This window comes from Rhipicephalus microplus, chromosome 5, assembly GCF_043290135.1.
Source record: "Rhipicephalus microplus isolate Deutch F79 chromosome 5, USDA_Rmic, whole genome shotgun sequence".
Classification (NCBI taxonomy): Eukaryota; Metazoa; Arthropoda; class Arachnida; order Ixodida; family Ixodidae; genus Rhipicephalus; species Rhipicephalus microplus.
The window spans coordinates 162,377,399-162,393,875 of NC_134704.1; the positions used below are offsets into that span (position 1 = coordinate 162,377,399).

Sequence of the window (16,477 nt, forward strand, 5' to 3'; positions counted from 1 at the left end):
GTAAAGAGACAAGTCATCGTAGACAGACAAATCAAAAGATAAATAGATGAAAATAATAAAAAAGAGAATTTGACCAGGACGTGATTCGAACACGCAACCTGATCTGGAGTCAGACGTGCTACCGTGTCGCCACCGAGTCCGTTAGGTAACCATTCGCCCACACGTGGTAGCATGTTTTGCTCGGCCTTCTGTCGATGAAGCACAGGTAAAGAGACAAGTCATTGTAGACATACAGATAAGTAGATAGACAGTTAGATGAAAATATTAAAAAAGAGGATTTGACCCGGACGTGATTCGAACACGCAACCTTGTGATCTGGAGTCAGACGTGCTACCGTATCGCCACACAGTACACTTAGTGTAGCCGTTCGCACACACAGGGTAGCATGTTTTGCTCGGCCTTCTGTCAATGAAGCACAGGTAAAGAGACAAGTCATTGTAGAAAGACAAATAAGTGAATAGACAGATGAAAATAATAAAAAAAAGAGTTTGACCCGGACTTGATTCGAACACGCAACCTTCTGATCTGGAGTCAGACGTGCTAAAGTTGCGCCACTGAGTCCGCTTAGAGCAACCGTCCGCACACATGCGGTAGCATGTTTTGCTCGGCCTTCTGTCGATGAAGCACAGGTAAAGGGACAAGTCATTGCAGACAGAGAAATAAGTAGATAGACAGATAGATGAAAATACTAAAAAGAGAGTTTGACACGGACGTGATTAGAACACGCAACCTTCTTATCTGGAATCAAACGTGCTAAAGTTGCGCCACCGAGTCCGCTTAGGGTAGCCGTTCGCACACACGTGGTAGCATGTTTTGCACGGCCTTATATCGATGAAGCACAGGTAAAGGGACAAGTCATTTTAGACAGACAAAAAGTAGATAGACAGATAGATGAAAATAATAAAAAGAGAATTTGACCCGGACGTGATTCGAACATTTAACCCACTGATCTGGAGTCAGACGCGCTACCGTTGACCTCCGAGTCCGCTCAGGGCAGCCGTTCGCACACACGTGGTAGCATGTTTTGCTCGGCCTTCTGTTGATGAAGCACAGGTAAAGAGACAAGTCATTGTAGACAGACAAATAAGTAGATAGACAGATAGATGAAAATAACAAAAGAGAGAACTTCACATCGACGTGATTCGAACACGCAACCTTCTGATCTGGAGTCAGACGTCCTACCGGGTCGCCACCGAGCTGACTTAGTGTAGCCGTGCGCACAGACGCAGTAGCATGTATTGCTCGGCCTTCTGTCGATGAAGCATAGGTTAAGAGAGAAGTCATTGTAGACAGACAAATAGGTAGACAGATAGTTGAAAACAATAAAAAAGAGAATTTGACCCCGGCGTGATTCGAACACGCAACCTTCTGATCTGGAGTCAGACGCGCTACCGTTGCGCCACCGAGTCCGCTAAGGGTAGCCGTTCGCACACACGTGGTAGCATGTGTTCTCGGCCTTCTGTCGATGAAGCACAGGTAAAGAGACAAGTCATTGTAGACAGACAAATAAGTAGATAGACAGAATGATGAAAATAAGAATAAAGAAAATTTGATCCAGACGTGATTCAAGCTCGCAACCTTCTGATGTGTAGTCAGACATGCTAACATGTCGCCACCGAGTCCGTTTTGGGTGGCCGTTCGCACACATGTGGTAGCATGTTTTGCTCGGCCTTCTGTCGAGGAAGCACAGCTAAAGAGAAGAGTCTTTGTAGACAGACAAATAAGTAGATAGACAGATAGATCAAAATAATAAAGAGAGACTTTTACCCGGACGTGATTCGAACACGCAACCTTCTGATCTGGAGTCAGACGTGCTACCGTGTCGCCATCGAATCCGCTTAGTGTAGTCGTTCGCACACACGCGGTAGCATGATTTGCTCGGCCTTCTGTCGATGAAGCACAGGTAAAGAGACATGTCATTGTAGACAGACAAATAGGTAGATAGACAGATGAAAATAATAAAAAGAGAGCTTGACCCGGACGTGATTCGAACACGCAACCTTTCGATCTGGAGTCAGACGTGCTACCGGGTGGCCACCGAGTCCACTTAGTGTAGCCGTACGCACACACGTGGTAGCATGTTTTGCTCGGCCTTCTGTCGATGCAGCACTGGTAAAGAGACAAGTCATTGTAGACAGACAAATAAGTAGATAGACAGATGAAAATAATATGAAAGAGGATTTGACCCGGACGCGATTCGAACACGCAACCTTCTGATCTGGAGTCGGACGCGCTAACAGTTCGCCGCCGAGTCCATTTAGGGTAGCCGTTCGCACACACGTGGTAGCATGTTTTGCTTGGCCTTCTATCGATGAAGCACAGGTAAAGAGACAAGTCGTTGTAGACAGACAAAGAGGTAGATAGTCAGATGAAAATACCAAAAACGAGAACTTAACACGGACGTGATTTGAACACGCAACCCTCTGATCCGTAGTATGACGCGCTACCGTGTCGCCCCCGAATCCACTTAGCGTAGCCGTTCGCACACACGTGGTAGCTTGTTTTGCTCGGCCTTCTGTCGATGAAGCACAGGTAAAGAGACAAGTCATTGTAGAGAGACAAATAAGTGGATAGACAGATGAAAATAATAAAAAAAAGAATTTGACCCAGATTTGATTTGAATACGCAACCTTCTGATCTGGAGTCAGACGTGCTAAAGTTGCGCCACTGAGTCCGCTTAGAGTAATTGTTCGCACACACTCTGTAGCATGTTTTGCTCGGCCTTCTGTCGATGAAGCACAGGTAAAGGGACAAGTCATTGCAGATAGTCAAATAAGTAGATAGACAGATAGATGAAAAAATTAAAAAAGAGAATTTGACCCGGACGTGATTCGAACACGCAAACTTCTGATCTGGAGTCAGACGTGCTACCGTGTCGCCATCGAATCCGCTTAGGGTAGCCGTTCGCACACACGCGGTAGCATGATTTGCTCGGCCTTCTGTCGATGAAACACAGGTAAAGAGACAAGTCTTTGTAGACAGACAAATAAGTAGATACACAGATATATGAAAATAATAAATAAGCGAATTTCGCCCGGACGTGATTCAAACTCGCAACCTTCTGATCTGGAGTCAGACGTGCTAGCGTGTCGCCACCGCGTCCGCTTAGGGTAGCCGTTCGCACACACGTGGTAGCATGATTTGCTCGGCCTTCTGTCGATGAAACATAGGTAAAGAGACAAGTCTTTGTAGACAGACAAATAAGTAGATACACAGATATATGAAAATAATAAATAAGCGAATTTGACCCGGACGTGATTCAAACTCGCAACCTTCAGATCTGGAGTCAGACGTGCTAGCGTGTCGCCACCGCGTCCGTTTAGGGTAGCCGTTCGCACACACGTGGTAGCATGATTTGCTCGGCCTTCTGTCGATGAAACACAGGTAAAGAGACAAGTCTTTGTAGACAGACAAATAAGTAGATAGACAGATGAAAATAAAAAAAAGAGAATTTGACCCAGACGCGATTCGAACACGCAACCTTCTGATCTCGAGTCGGACGCGCTAACAGTTCGCCACCGAGTCCACTTAGGGTAACCGTTCGCACACACGTGGTAGCATGTTTTGCTCGGCCTTCTATCGATGAAGCACAGGTAAAGAAACAAGTCGTTGTAGACAGACAAAGAGGTAGATAGACAGATGAAAAAAACAAAAACGAGAACTTAACATGTACGTGATTCGAACACGCAACCCTCTGATCTGGGTGAGACGCGCTACCGTGTCGCCACCGAATTCACTTAGCCTAGCTGTTCGCACACACGCGGTCGCTTGTTTTGCTCGGCTTTCTGTCGATGAAGCACAGGTAACGAGACAAGTCATTGTAGACAGACAAATAAGTAGATATACTAATAGATGAAAATAATAAAAAAGAGAATTTGACCCGGACGTGATTCGAACACGCAACCTTCTGATCTGGAGTCAGACGTGCTACCGTGTCGCCACCGAGTCCACTTAGCGAAGCCGTTCGTACACACGCGGTAGCATGTTTCGCACGGCGTTCTGTCGATGAAGCACAGGTAAAGAGACAAGTCATCGTAGACAGACAAATCAAAAGATAAATAGATGAAAATAATAAAAAAGAGAATTTGACCAGGACGTGATTCGAACACGCAACCTGATCTGGAGTCAGACGTGCTACCGTGTCGCCACCGAGTCCGTTAGGTAACCATTCGCCCACACGTGGTAGCATGTTTTGCTCGGCCTTCTGTCGATGAAGCACAGGTAAAGAGACAAGTCATTGTAGACATACAGATAAGTAGATAGACAGTTAGATGAAAATATTAAAAAAGAGGATTTGACCCGGACGTGATTCGAACACGCAACCTTGTGATCTGGAGTCAGACGTGCTACCGTATCGCCACACAGTACACTTAGTTTAGCCGTTCGCACACACACGGTAGCATGTTTTGCTCGGCCTTCTGTCGATGAAGCACAGGTAAAGAGACAAGTCATTGTAGACAGACAAATAAGTGAATAGACAGATGAAAATAATAAAAAAAGAGTTTGACCCGGACTTGATTCGAACACGCAACCTTCTGATCTGGAGTCAGACGTGCTAAAGTTGCGCCACTGAGTCCGCTTAGAGCAACCGTTCGCACACATGCGGTAGCATGTTTTGCTCGGCCTTCTGTCGATGAAGCACAGGTAAAGGGACAAGTCATTGCAGACAGAGAAATAAGTAGATAGACAGATAGATGAAAATACTAAAAAGAGAGTTTGACACGGACGTGATTAGAACACGCAACCTTCTGATCTTGAATCAAACGTGCTAAAGTTGCGCCACCGAGTCCGCTTAGTGTAGCCGTTCGCACACACGTGGTAGCATGTTTTGCACGGCCTTATGTCGATGAAGCACAGGTAAAGAGACAAGTCATTTTAGACAGACACAAAAGTAGATAGACAGATAGATGAAAATAATAAAAAGAGAATTTGACCCGGACGTGATTCGAACATTTTGACCCACTGATCTGGAGTCAGACGCGCTACCGTTGCACCTCCGAGTCCACTCAGGGCAGCCGTTCGCACACACGTGGTAGCATGTTTTGCTCGGCCTTCTTTCGATGAAGCACAGGTAAAGAGACAAGTCATTGTAGACAGACAAATAAGTAGATAGACAGATAGATGAAAATAACAAAAGAGAGAACTTCACATCGACGTGATTCGAACACGCAACCTTCTGATCTGGAGTCAGACGTCCTACCGGGTCGCCACCGAGCTGACTTAGTGTAGCCGTGCGCACACACGCAGTAGCATGTATTGCTCGGCCTTCTGTCGATGAAGCATAGGTTAAGAGAGAAGTCATTGTAGACAGACAAATAGGTAGACAGATAGTTGAAAACAATAAAAAAGAGAATTGGACCCCGGCGTGATTCGAACACGCAACCTTCTGATCTGGAGTCAGACGCGCTACCGTTGCGCCACCGAGTCCGCTAAAGGTAGCCGTTCGCACACACGTGGTAGCATGTGTTCTCGGCCTTCTGTCGATGAAGCACAGGTAAAGAGACAAGTCATTGTAGACAGACAAATAGGTAGATAGACAGATTGATGAAAATAAGAAAAAAGGAAATTTGATTCAGACGTGATTCATACTCGCAACCTTCTGATCTGGAGTCAGACATGCTAACATGTCGCCACCGAGTCCGTTTAGGGTGGCCGTTCGCACACACGTGGTAGCATGCGTTGCTCGGCCTTCTGTCGAGGGAGCATAGCTAAAGAGAAGAGTACTTGTAGACAGACAAATAAGTAGATAGACAGATAGATGAAAATAATAAAAAGAGACTTTTACCCGGACGTGATTCGAACACGCAACCTTCTGATCTGGAGTCAGACGTGCTACCGTGTCGCCATCGAATCCGCTTAGGGTAGCCGTTCGCACACACGCGGTAGCATGATTTTCTCGGCCTTCTGTCGATGAAGCACAGGTAAAGAGACATGTCATTGTAGACAGACAAATAAGTAGATAGACAGATGAAAATAATAAAAAGAGAGCTTGACCCGGACGTGACTCGAACGCGCAACCTTTCGATCTGGAGTCAGACGTGGCTACCGGGTTGCCACCGAGTCCACTTAGTGTAGCCGTACGCACACACGCGGTAGCATGTTTTGCTCGGCCATCTGTCGATGCAGCTCTGGTAAAGAGACAAGTCATTGTAGACAGACAAATAAGTAGGTAGACAGATGAAAATAATATGAAAGAGGATTTGACCCGGACGCGATTCGAACACGCAACCTTCTGATCTGGAGTCGGACGCGCTAACAGTTCGCCGCCGAGTCCATTTAGGGTAGCCGTTCTCACTCACGTGGTAGCATGTTTTGCTTGGCCTTCTATCGATGAAGCACAGGTAAAGAGACAAGTCGTTGTAGACAGACAAAGAGGTAGATAGTCAGATGAAAATACCAAAAACGAGAACTTAACACGGACGTGATTTGAACACGCAACCCTCTGATCCGTAGTATGACGCGCTACCGTGTCGCCACCGAATCCACTTACCGTAGCCGTTCGCACACACGTGGTAGCTTGTTTTGCTCGGCCTTCCGTCGATGAAGCACAGGTAACGAGACAAGTCATTGTACACAGACAAATAGGTAAATCGACAAATAGATGAAAATAATAAAAAGAGAATTTGATCCGGACGTGATTCGAACACGCAAACTTCTGATCTGGAGTCAGACGTGCTAGCGTGTCGCCACCGCGTCCGTTTAGGGTAGCCGTTCGCACACACGTGGTAGCATGATTTGCTCGGCCTTCTGTCGATGAAACACAGGTAAAGAGACAAGTCTTTGTAGACAGACAAATAAGTAGATACACAGATATATGAAAATAATAAATAAGCGAATTTGACCCGGACGTGATTCAAACTCGCAACCTTCAGATCTGGAGTCAGACGTGCTAGCGTGTCGCCACCGCGTCCGTTTAGGGTAGCCGTTCGCACACACGTGGTAGCATGATTTGCTCGGCCTTCTGTCGATGAAACACAGGTAAAGAGACAAGTCTTTGTAGACAGACAAATAAGTAGATAGACAGATGAAAATAAAAAAAAGAGAATTTGACCCAGACGCGATTCGAACACGCAACCTTCTGATCTCGAGTCGGACGCGCTAACAGTTCGCCACCGAGTCCACTTAGGGTAACCGTTCGCACACACGTGGTAGCATGTTTTGCTCGGCCTTCTATCGATGAAGCACAGGTAAAGAAACAAGTCGTTGTAGACAGACAAAGAGGTAGATAGACAGATGAAAAAAACAAAAACGAGAACTTAACATGTACGTGATTCGAACACGCAACCCTCTGATCTGGGTGAGACGCGCTACCGTGTCGCCACCGAATTCACTTAGCCTAGCTGTTCGCACACACGCGGTCGCTTGTTTTGCTCGGCTTTCTGTCGATGAAGCACAGGTAACGAGACAAGTCATTGTAGACAGACAAATAAGTAGATATACTAATAGATGAAAATAATAAAAAAGAGAATTTGACCCGGACGTGATTCGAACACGCAACCTTCTGATCTGGAGTCAGACGTGCTACCGTGTCGCCACCGAGTCCACTTAGCGAAGCCGTTCGTACACACGCGGTAGCATGTTTCGCACGGCGTTCTGTCGATGAAGCACAGGTAAAGAGACAAGTCATCGTAGACAGACAAATCAAAAGATAAATAGATGAAAATAATAAAAAAGAGAATTTGACCAGGACGTGATTCGAACACGCAACCTGATCTGGAGTCAGACGTGCTACCGTGTCGCCACCGAGTCCGTTAGGTAACCATTCGCCCACACGTGGTAGCATGTTTTGCTCGGCCTTCTGTCGATGAAGCACAGGTAAAGAGACAAGTCATTGTAGACATACAGATAAGTAGATAGACAGTTAGATGAAAATATTAAAAAAGAGGATTTGACCCGGACGTGATTCGAACACGCAACCTTGTGATCTGGAGTCAGACGTGCTACCGTATCGCCACACAGTACACTTAGTTTAGCCGTTCGCACACACACGGTAGCATGTTTTGCTCGGCCTTCTGTCGATGAAGCACAGGTAAAGAGACAAGTCATTGTAGACAGACAAATAAGTGAATAGACAGATGAAAATAATAAAAAAAGAGTTTGACCCGGACTTGATTCGAACACGCAACCTTCTGATCTGGAGTCAGACGTGCTAAAGTTGCGCCACTGAGTCCGCTTAGAGCAACCGTTCGCACACATGCGGTAGCATGTTTTGCTCGGCCTTCTGTCGATGAAGCACAGGTAAAGGGACAAGTCATTGCAGACAGAGAAATAAGTAGATAGACAGATAGATGAAAATACTAAAAAGAGAGTTTGACACGGACGTGATTAGAACACGCAACCTTCTGATCTTGAATCAAACGTGCTAAAGTTGCGCCACCGAGTCCGCTTAGTGTAGCCGTTCGCACACACGTGGTAGCATGTTTTGCACGGCCTTATGTCGATGAAGCACAGGTAAAGAGACAAGTCATTTTAGACAGACACAAAAGTAGATAGACAGATAGATGAAAATAATAAAAAGAGAATTTGACCCGGACGTGATTCGAACATTTTGACCCACTGATCTGGAGTCAGACGCGCTACCGTTGCACCTCCGAGTCCACTCAGGGCAGCCGTTCGCACACACGTGGTAGCATGTTTTGCTCGGCCTTCTTTCGATGAAGCACAGGTAAAGAGACAAGTCATTGTAGACAGACAAATAAGTAGATAGACAGATAGATGAAAATAACAAAAGAGAGAACTTCACATCGACGTGATTCGAACACGCAACCTTCTGATCTGGAGTCAGACGTCCTACCGGGTCGCCACCGAGCTGACTTAGTGTAGCCGTGCGCACACACGCAGTAGCATGTATTGCTCGGCCTTCTGTCGATGAAGCATAGGTTAAGAGAGAAGTCATTGTAGACAGACAAATAGGTAGACAGATAGTTGAAAACAATAAAAAAGAGAATTGGACCCCGGCGTGATTCGAACACGCAACCTTCTGATCTGGAGTCAGACGCGCTACCGTTGCGCCACCGAGTCCGCTAAGGGTAGCCGTTCGCACACACGTGGTAGCATGTGTTCTCGGCCTTCTGTCGATGAAGCACAGGTAAAGAGACAAGTCATTGTAGACAGACAAATAGGTAGATAGACAGATTGATGAAAATAAGAAAAAAGGAAATTTGATTCAGACGTGATTCATACTCGCAACCTTCTGATCTGGAGTCAGACATGCTAACATGTCGCCACCGAGTCCGTTTAGGGTGGCCGTTCGCACACACGTGGTAGCATGCGTTGCTCGGCCTTCTGTCGAGGGAGCATAGCTAAAGAGAAGAGTACTTGTAGACAGACAAATAAGTAGATAGACAGATAGATGAAAATAATAAAAAGAGACTTTTACCCGGACGTGATTCGAACACGCAACCTTCTGATCTGGAGTCAGACGTGCTACCGTGTCGCCATCGAATCCGCTTAGGGTAGCCGTTCGCACACACGCGGTAGCATGATTTTCTCGGCCTTCTGTCGATGAAGCACAGGTAAAGAGACATGTCATTGTAGACAGACAAATAAGTAGATAGACAGATGAAAATAATAAAAAGAGAGCTTGACCCGGACGTGACTCGAACGCGCAACCTTTCGATCTGGAGTCAGACGTGGCTACCGGGTTGCCACCGAGTCCACTTAGTGTAGCCGTACGCACACACGCGGTAGCATGTTTTGCTCGGCCATCTGTCGATGCAGCTCTGGTAAAGAGACAAGTCATTGTAGACAGACAAATAAGTAGGTAGACAGATGAAAATAATATGAAAGAGGATTTGACCCGGACGCGATTCGAACACGCAACCTTCTGATCTGGAGTCGGACGCGCTAACAGTTCGCCGCCGAGTCCATTTAGGGTAGCCGTTCTCACACACGTGGTAGCATGTTTTGCTTGGCCTTCTATCGATGAAGCACAGGTAAAGAGACAAGTCGTTGTAGACAGACAAAGAGGTAGATAGTCAGATGAAAATACCAAAAACGAGAACTTAACACGGACGTGATTTGAACACGCAACCCTCTGATCCGTAGTATGACGCGCTACCGTGTCGCCACCGAATCCACTTACCGTAGCCGTTCGCACACACGTGGTAGCTTGTTTTGCTCGGCCTTCCGTCGATGAAGCACAGGTAACGAGACAAGTCATTGTACACAGACAAATAGGTAAATCGACAAATAGATGAAAATAATAAAAAGAGAATTTGATCCGGACGTGATTCGAACACGCAAACTTCTGATCTGGAGTCAGACGTGCTACCGTGTCGCCATCGAATCCGCTTAGGGTAGCCGTTCGCACACACGCGGTAGCATGATTTGCTCGGCCTTCTGTCGATGAAACACAGGTAAAGAGACAAGTCTTTGTAGACAGACAAACAAGTAGATAGACAGATGAAAATAAAAAGAAAGAGAATTTGACGCAGACGCGATTCGAACACGCAACCTTCTGATCTCGAGTCGGACGCGCTAACAGTTTGCCACCGAGTCCACTTAGGGTAACCGTTCGCACACACGTGGTAGCATGTTTTGCTCGGCCTTCTATCGATGAAGCACAGGTAAAGAAACAAGTCGTTGTAGACAGACAAAGAGGTAGATAGACAGATGAAAAAAACAAAAACGAGAACTTAACATGTACGTGATTCGAACACGCAACCCTCTGATCTGGGTAAGACGCGCTACCGTGTCGCCACCGAATCCACTTAGCCTAGCCGTTCGCACACACGCGGTCGCTTGTTTTGCTCGGCTTTCTGTCGATGAAGCACAGGTAACGAGACAAGTCATTGTAGACAGACAAATAAGTAGATAGACTAATAGATGAAAATAATAAAAAAGAGACTTTGACCCGGACGTGATTCGAACACGCAACCTTCTGATCTGGAGTCAGACGTGCTACCGTGTCGCCACCGAGTCCACTTAGCAAAGCCGTTCGTACACACGCGGTAGCATGTTTCGCTCGGCGTTCTGTCGATGAAGCACAGGTAAAGAGACAAGTCATCGTAGACAGACAAATCAAAATATAAATAGATGAAAATAATAAAAAAGAGAATTTGACCAGGACGTGATTCGAACACGCAACCTGATCTGGAGTCAGACGTGCTACCGTGTCGCCACCGAGTCCGTTAGGTAACCATTCGCCCACACGTGGTAGCATGTTTTGCTCGGCCTTCTGTCGATGAAGCACAGGTAAAGAGACAAGTCATTTTAGACATACAGATAAGTAGATAGACAGATTGATGAAAATAAGAAAAAAGGAAATTTGATTCAGACGTGATTCATACTCGCAACCTTCTGATCTGAAGTCAGACATGCTAACATGTCGCCACCGAGTCCGTTTAGGGTGGCCGTTCGCACACACGTGGTAGCATTCGTTGCTCGGCCTTCTGTCGAGGGAGCATAGCTAAAGAGAAGAGTACTTCTAGACAGACAAATAAGTAGATAGACAGATAGATGGAAATAATAAAAAGAGACTTTTACCCGGACGAGATTCGAACACGCAACCTTCTGATCTGGAGTCAGACGTGCTACCGTGTCGCCATCGAATCCGCTTAGGGTAGCTGTTCGCACACACGCGGTAGCAGGATTTTCTCGGCCTTCTGTCGGTGAAGCACAGGTAAAGAGACATGTCATTGTAGACAGACAAATAAGTAGATAGACAGATGAAAATTATAAAAAGAGAACTTGACCCGGACGTGATTCGAACACGCAACCTTCTGATCTGGAGTCAGACGCGCTACCGTATCGCCAACGAGTCCGCTTAGGGTAGCCGTTTGCACACACGTGGTAGCATGTTTTTTCGGCCTTCTGTTGATGAAGCACAGGTAAAGAGACAAGTCATTGTAGACAGACAAATAAGTAGATAGACAGAATGATGAAAATAAGAAAAACGGAAATTTGATCCAGACGTGATTCAAGCTCGCAACCTTCTGATGTGTAGTCAGACATGCTAACATGTCGCCACCGAGTCCGTTTTGGGTGGCCGTTCGCACACATGTGGTGGCATGTTTTGCTCGGCCTTCTGTCGAGGAAGCACAGCTAAAGAGAAGAGTCATTGTAGACAGACAAATAAGTAGATAGACAGATAAATGAAAATAATAAAGAGAGACTTTTACCCGGACGTGATTCGAACACGCAACCTTCTGATCTGGAGTCAGACGTGCTACCGTGTCGCCATCGAATTCGCTTAGTGTAGTCGTTCGCACACACGCGGTAGCATGATTTGCTCGGCCTTCTGTCGATGAAGCACAGGTAAAGAGACATGTCATTGTAGACAGACAAATAAGTAGATAGACAGATGAAAATAATAAAAAGAGAGCTTGACCCGGACGTGATTCGAACACGCAACCTTCCGATCTGGAGTCAGACGTGCTACCGGGTTGCCACCGAGTCCACTTAGTGTAGCCGTACGCACACACGCGGTAGCATGTTTTGCTCGGCCTTCTGTCGATGCAGCACTGGTAAAGAGACAAGTCATTGTAGAGAGACAAATAAGTAGATAGACAGATAGATGAAATTACTAAAAAGAGAATTTGACGCGGACGTGATTACAACACGCATCCTTCTGATCTGGAGTCAGACGTGCTAAAGTTGCTTGCGCCACCGAGTCCGATTAGGGTAGCCGTTCGCCCACACGTGGTAGCATGTTTTGCACCGCCTTATGTTGATGAAGCACAGGTAAAGGGACAAGTCATTTTAGGCAGACAAATAAGTAGATAGACAGATAGATGAAAATAATAAAAAGAGAATTTGACCCGGACGTGATTCGAACACGCAAACTTCTGATCTGGAGTCAGACGTGCTACCGTGTCGCCATCGAATCCGCTTAGGGTAGCCGTTCGCACACACGCGGTAGCATGATTTGCTCGGCCTTCTGTCGATGAAACACAGGTAAAGAGACAAGTCTTTGTAGACAGACAAATAAGTAGATACACAGATATATGAAAATAATAAATAAGCGAATTTCGCCCGGACGTGATTCAAACTCGCAACCTTCTGATCTGGAGTCAGACGTGCTACTGTGTCGCCACCGCGTCCGTTTAGGGTAGCCGTTCGCACACACGTGGTAGCATGATTTGCTCGGCCTTCTGTCGATGAAACACAGGTAAAGAGACAAGTCTTTGTAGACAGACAAATAAGTAGATACACAGATATATGAAAATAATAAATAAGCGAATTTGACCCGGACGTGATTCAAACTCGCAACCTTCAGATCTGGAGTCAGACGTGCTACCGTGTCGCCACCGCGTCCGTTCAGGGTAGCCGTTCGCACACACGTGGTAGCATGATTTGCTCGGCCTTCTGTCGATGAAGAACACCTAAAGAGACAAGTCATTGTAGACAGACAAATAAGTAGATAGACAGATGAAAATAATAAGAAAGAGAATTTGACCCGGACGCGATTCGAACACGCAACCTTCTGATCTCGAGTCGGACGCGCTAACAGTTCGCCACCGAGTCCACTTAGGGTAGCCGTTCGCACATACGTGGTAGCATGTTTTGCTCGGCCTTCTATCGATGAAGCACAGGTAAAGAAACAAGTCGTTGTAGACAGACAAAGAGGTAGATAGACAGATGAAAATAACAAAAACGAGAACTTAACACGTACGTGATTCGAACACGCAACCCTCTGATCTGGGTAAGACGCGCTACCGTGTCGCCACCGAATCCACTTAGCCTAGCCGTTCGCACACACGCGGTTGCTTGTTTTCCTCGGATTTCTGTCGATGAAGCACAGGTAAAGAGACAAGTCATTGTAGACATACAGATAAGTAGATAGACAGATAGATGAAAATAATAAAAAAAAGGATTTGACCCGGACGTGATTCGAACACGCAACCTTGTGATCTGGAGTCAGACGTGCTACCGTATCGCCACACAGTACACTTAGTGTAGCCGTTCGCACACACACGGTAGCATGTTTTGCTCGGCCTTCTGTCGATGAAGCACAGGTAAAGAGACAAGTCATTGTAGACAGACAAATAAGTGAATAGACAGATGAAAATAATAAAAAAAAGAATTTGACCCGGACTTGATTCGAACACGCAACCTTCTGATCTGGAGTCAGACGTGCTAAAGTTGCGCCACTGAGTCCGCTTAGAGCAACCGTTCGCACACATGCGGTAGCATGTTTTGCTCGGCCTTCTGTCGATGAAGCACAGGTAAAGGGACAAGTCATTGCAGACAGAGAAATAAGTAGATAGACAGATAGATGAAAATACTAAAAAGAGAGTTTGACGCGAACGTGATTAGAACACGCAACCTTCTGATCTGGAATCAAACGTGCTAAAGTTGCGCCACCGAGTCCGTTTAGGGTAGCCGTTCGCACACACGTGGTAGCATGTTTTGCACGGCCTTATGTCGATGAAGCGCAGGTAAAGGGACAAGTCATTTTAGACAGACAAATAAGTAGATAGACAGATAGATGAAAATAATAAAAAGAGAATTTGACCCGGACGTGATTCGAACATTTAACCCACTGATCTGGAGTCAGACGTGCTACCGTTGCACCTCCGAGTCCGCTCAGGGCAGCCGTTCGCACACACGTGGTAGCATGTTTTGCTCGGCCTTCTGTCGATGAAGCACAGGTAAAGAGACAAGTCATTGTAGACAGACAAATAAGTAGATAGACAGATAGATGAAAATAACAAAAGAGAGAACTTCACATCGACGTGATTCGAACACGCAACCTTCTGATCTGGAGTCTGACGTCCTACCGGGTCGCCACCGAGTTGACTTAGTGTAGCCGTGCGCACACACGCAGTAGCATGTATTGCTCGGCCTTCTGTCGATGAAGCATAGGTTAAGAGAGAAGTCATTGTAGACAGACAAATCAGTAGATAGACAGATGAAAATAATAAAAAGAGAACTTGACCCGGACGTGATTCGAACACGCAACCTTCTGATCTTGAGTCAGACGTGCTACCGTTGCGCCACCGAGTCCGCTTAGGGTAGCCGTTCGCACACACGTGGTAGCATGTTTTTTCGGCCTTCTGTCGATGAAGCACAAGTAAAGAGACAAGTCATTGTAGACAGACAAATAAGTAGATAGACAGAATGATGAAACTAAGAAAAATGGAAATTTGATCCAGACGTGATTCAAGCTCGCAACCTTCTGATGTGTAGTCAGACATGCTAACATGTCGCCACCGAGTCCGTTTTGGGTGGCCGTTCGCACACACGTGGTAGCATGTTTTGCTCGGCCTTCTGTCGAGGAAGCACAGCTAAAGAGAAGAGTCATTGTAGACAGACAAATAAGTAGATAGACAGATGAAAATAATAAGAAAGAGAATTTGACCTGGACGCGATTCGAACACGCAACCTTCTGATCTGGAGTCGGACGCGCTAACAGTTCGCCACCGAGTCCATTTAGGGTAGCCGTTCGCACACACGTGGTAGCATGTTTTGCTTGGCCTTCTATCGATGAAGCACAGGTAAAGAGACAATTCGTTGTAGACATACAAATAAGTAGATAGACAGATAGATGAAAATAATAAAAAAGAGAACCTAACACGGACGTGATTCGAACACGCAACCCTCTGATCCGTAGTAAGACGCGCTACCGTGTCGCCACCGAGTCCGTTAGGTAACCATTCGCACACACGTGGTAGCATGTTTTGCTCGGCCTTCTGTCGATGAAGCACAGGTAAAGAGACAAGTCATTGTAGACTTACAGATAAGTAGATAGACAGATAGATGAAAATAATAAAAAAAGAGGATTTGACCCGGACCTGATTCGAACACGCAACCTTGTGATCTGGAGTCAGACGTGCTACCGTATCGCCACCGAGTACACTTAGTGTAGCCGTTCGCACACACGCGGTAGCATGTTTTGCTCGGCCTTCTGTCGATGAAGCACAGGTAAAGAGACAAGTCATTGTAGACAGACAAATAAGTAGATAGACAGATGAAAATACTAAAAAGAGAATTTGACGCGGACGTGATTAGAACATGCAACCTTCTGATCTGGAGTCAGACGTGCTAAAGTTGCTTGCGCCACCGAGTCCGCCTAGGGTAGCCGTTCGCCCACACGTGGTAGCATGTTTTGCACGGCCTTATGTCGATGAAGCACAGGTAAAGGGACAAGTCATTTTAGACAGACAAATAAGTAGATAGACAGATAGATGAAAATAATAAAAAGAAAATTTGACCCGGACGTGATTCGAACATTTAACCTACTGATCTGGAGTCAGACGCGCTACCGTTGCACCTCCGAGTCCGCTCAGGGCAGCCGTTCGCACACACGTGGTAGCATGTTTTGCTCGGCCTTCTGTCGATGAAGCACAGGTAAAGAGACAAGTCATTGTAGACAGACAAATAAGTAGATAGACAGATTGATGAAAATAAGAAAGAAGGAAATTTGATCCAGACGTGATTCAAACTCGCAACCTTCTGATCTGTAGTCAGACATGCTAACATGTCGCCACCGAGTCCGTTTAGGGTGGCCGTTCGCACACACGTGGTAGCATGT

General features: G+C 46.2%; 4 non-coding genes across 4 annotated transcripts; all 4 read right to left on the minus strand.

Annotated features, from left to right (window-relative positions):
• Positions 1 to 1,337: 1,337 nt before the first annotated feature.
• Positions 1,338 to 1,409, minus strand: TRNAW-CCA (transfer RNA tryptophan (anticodon CCA)). Its single transcript has one exon. It is a non-coding gene; the product is annotated as a tRNA-Trp (tRNA).
• A 3,946-nt stretch (positions 1,410 to 5,355) lies between these two features.
• On the minus strand, positions 5,356 to 5,427 carry TRNAW-CCA (transfer RNA tryptophan (anticodon CCA)). The gene has a single exon. It is a non-coding gene; the product is annotated as a tRNA-Trp (tRNA).
• A 3,522-nt stretch (positions 5,428 to 8,949) lies between these two features.
• On the minus strand, positions 8,950 to 9,021 carry TRNAW-CCA (transfer RNA tryptophan (anticodon CCA)). Its single transcript has one exon. It is a non-coding gene; the product is annotated as a tRNA-Trp (tRNA).
• Positions 9,022 to 14,877: 5,856 nt separating this feature from the next.
• On the minus strand, positions 14,878 to 14,949 carry TRNAL-CAA (transfer RNA leucine (anticodon CAA)). The gene has a single exon. It is a non-coding gene; the product is annotated as a tRNA-Leu (tRNA).
• Positions 14,950 to 16,477: the final 1,528 nt, after the last annotated feature.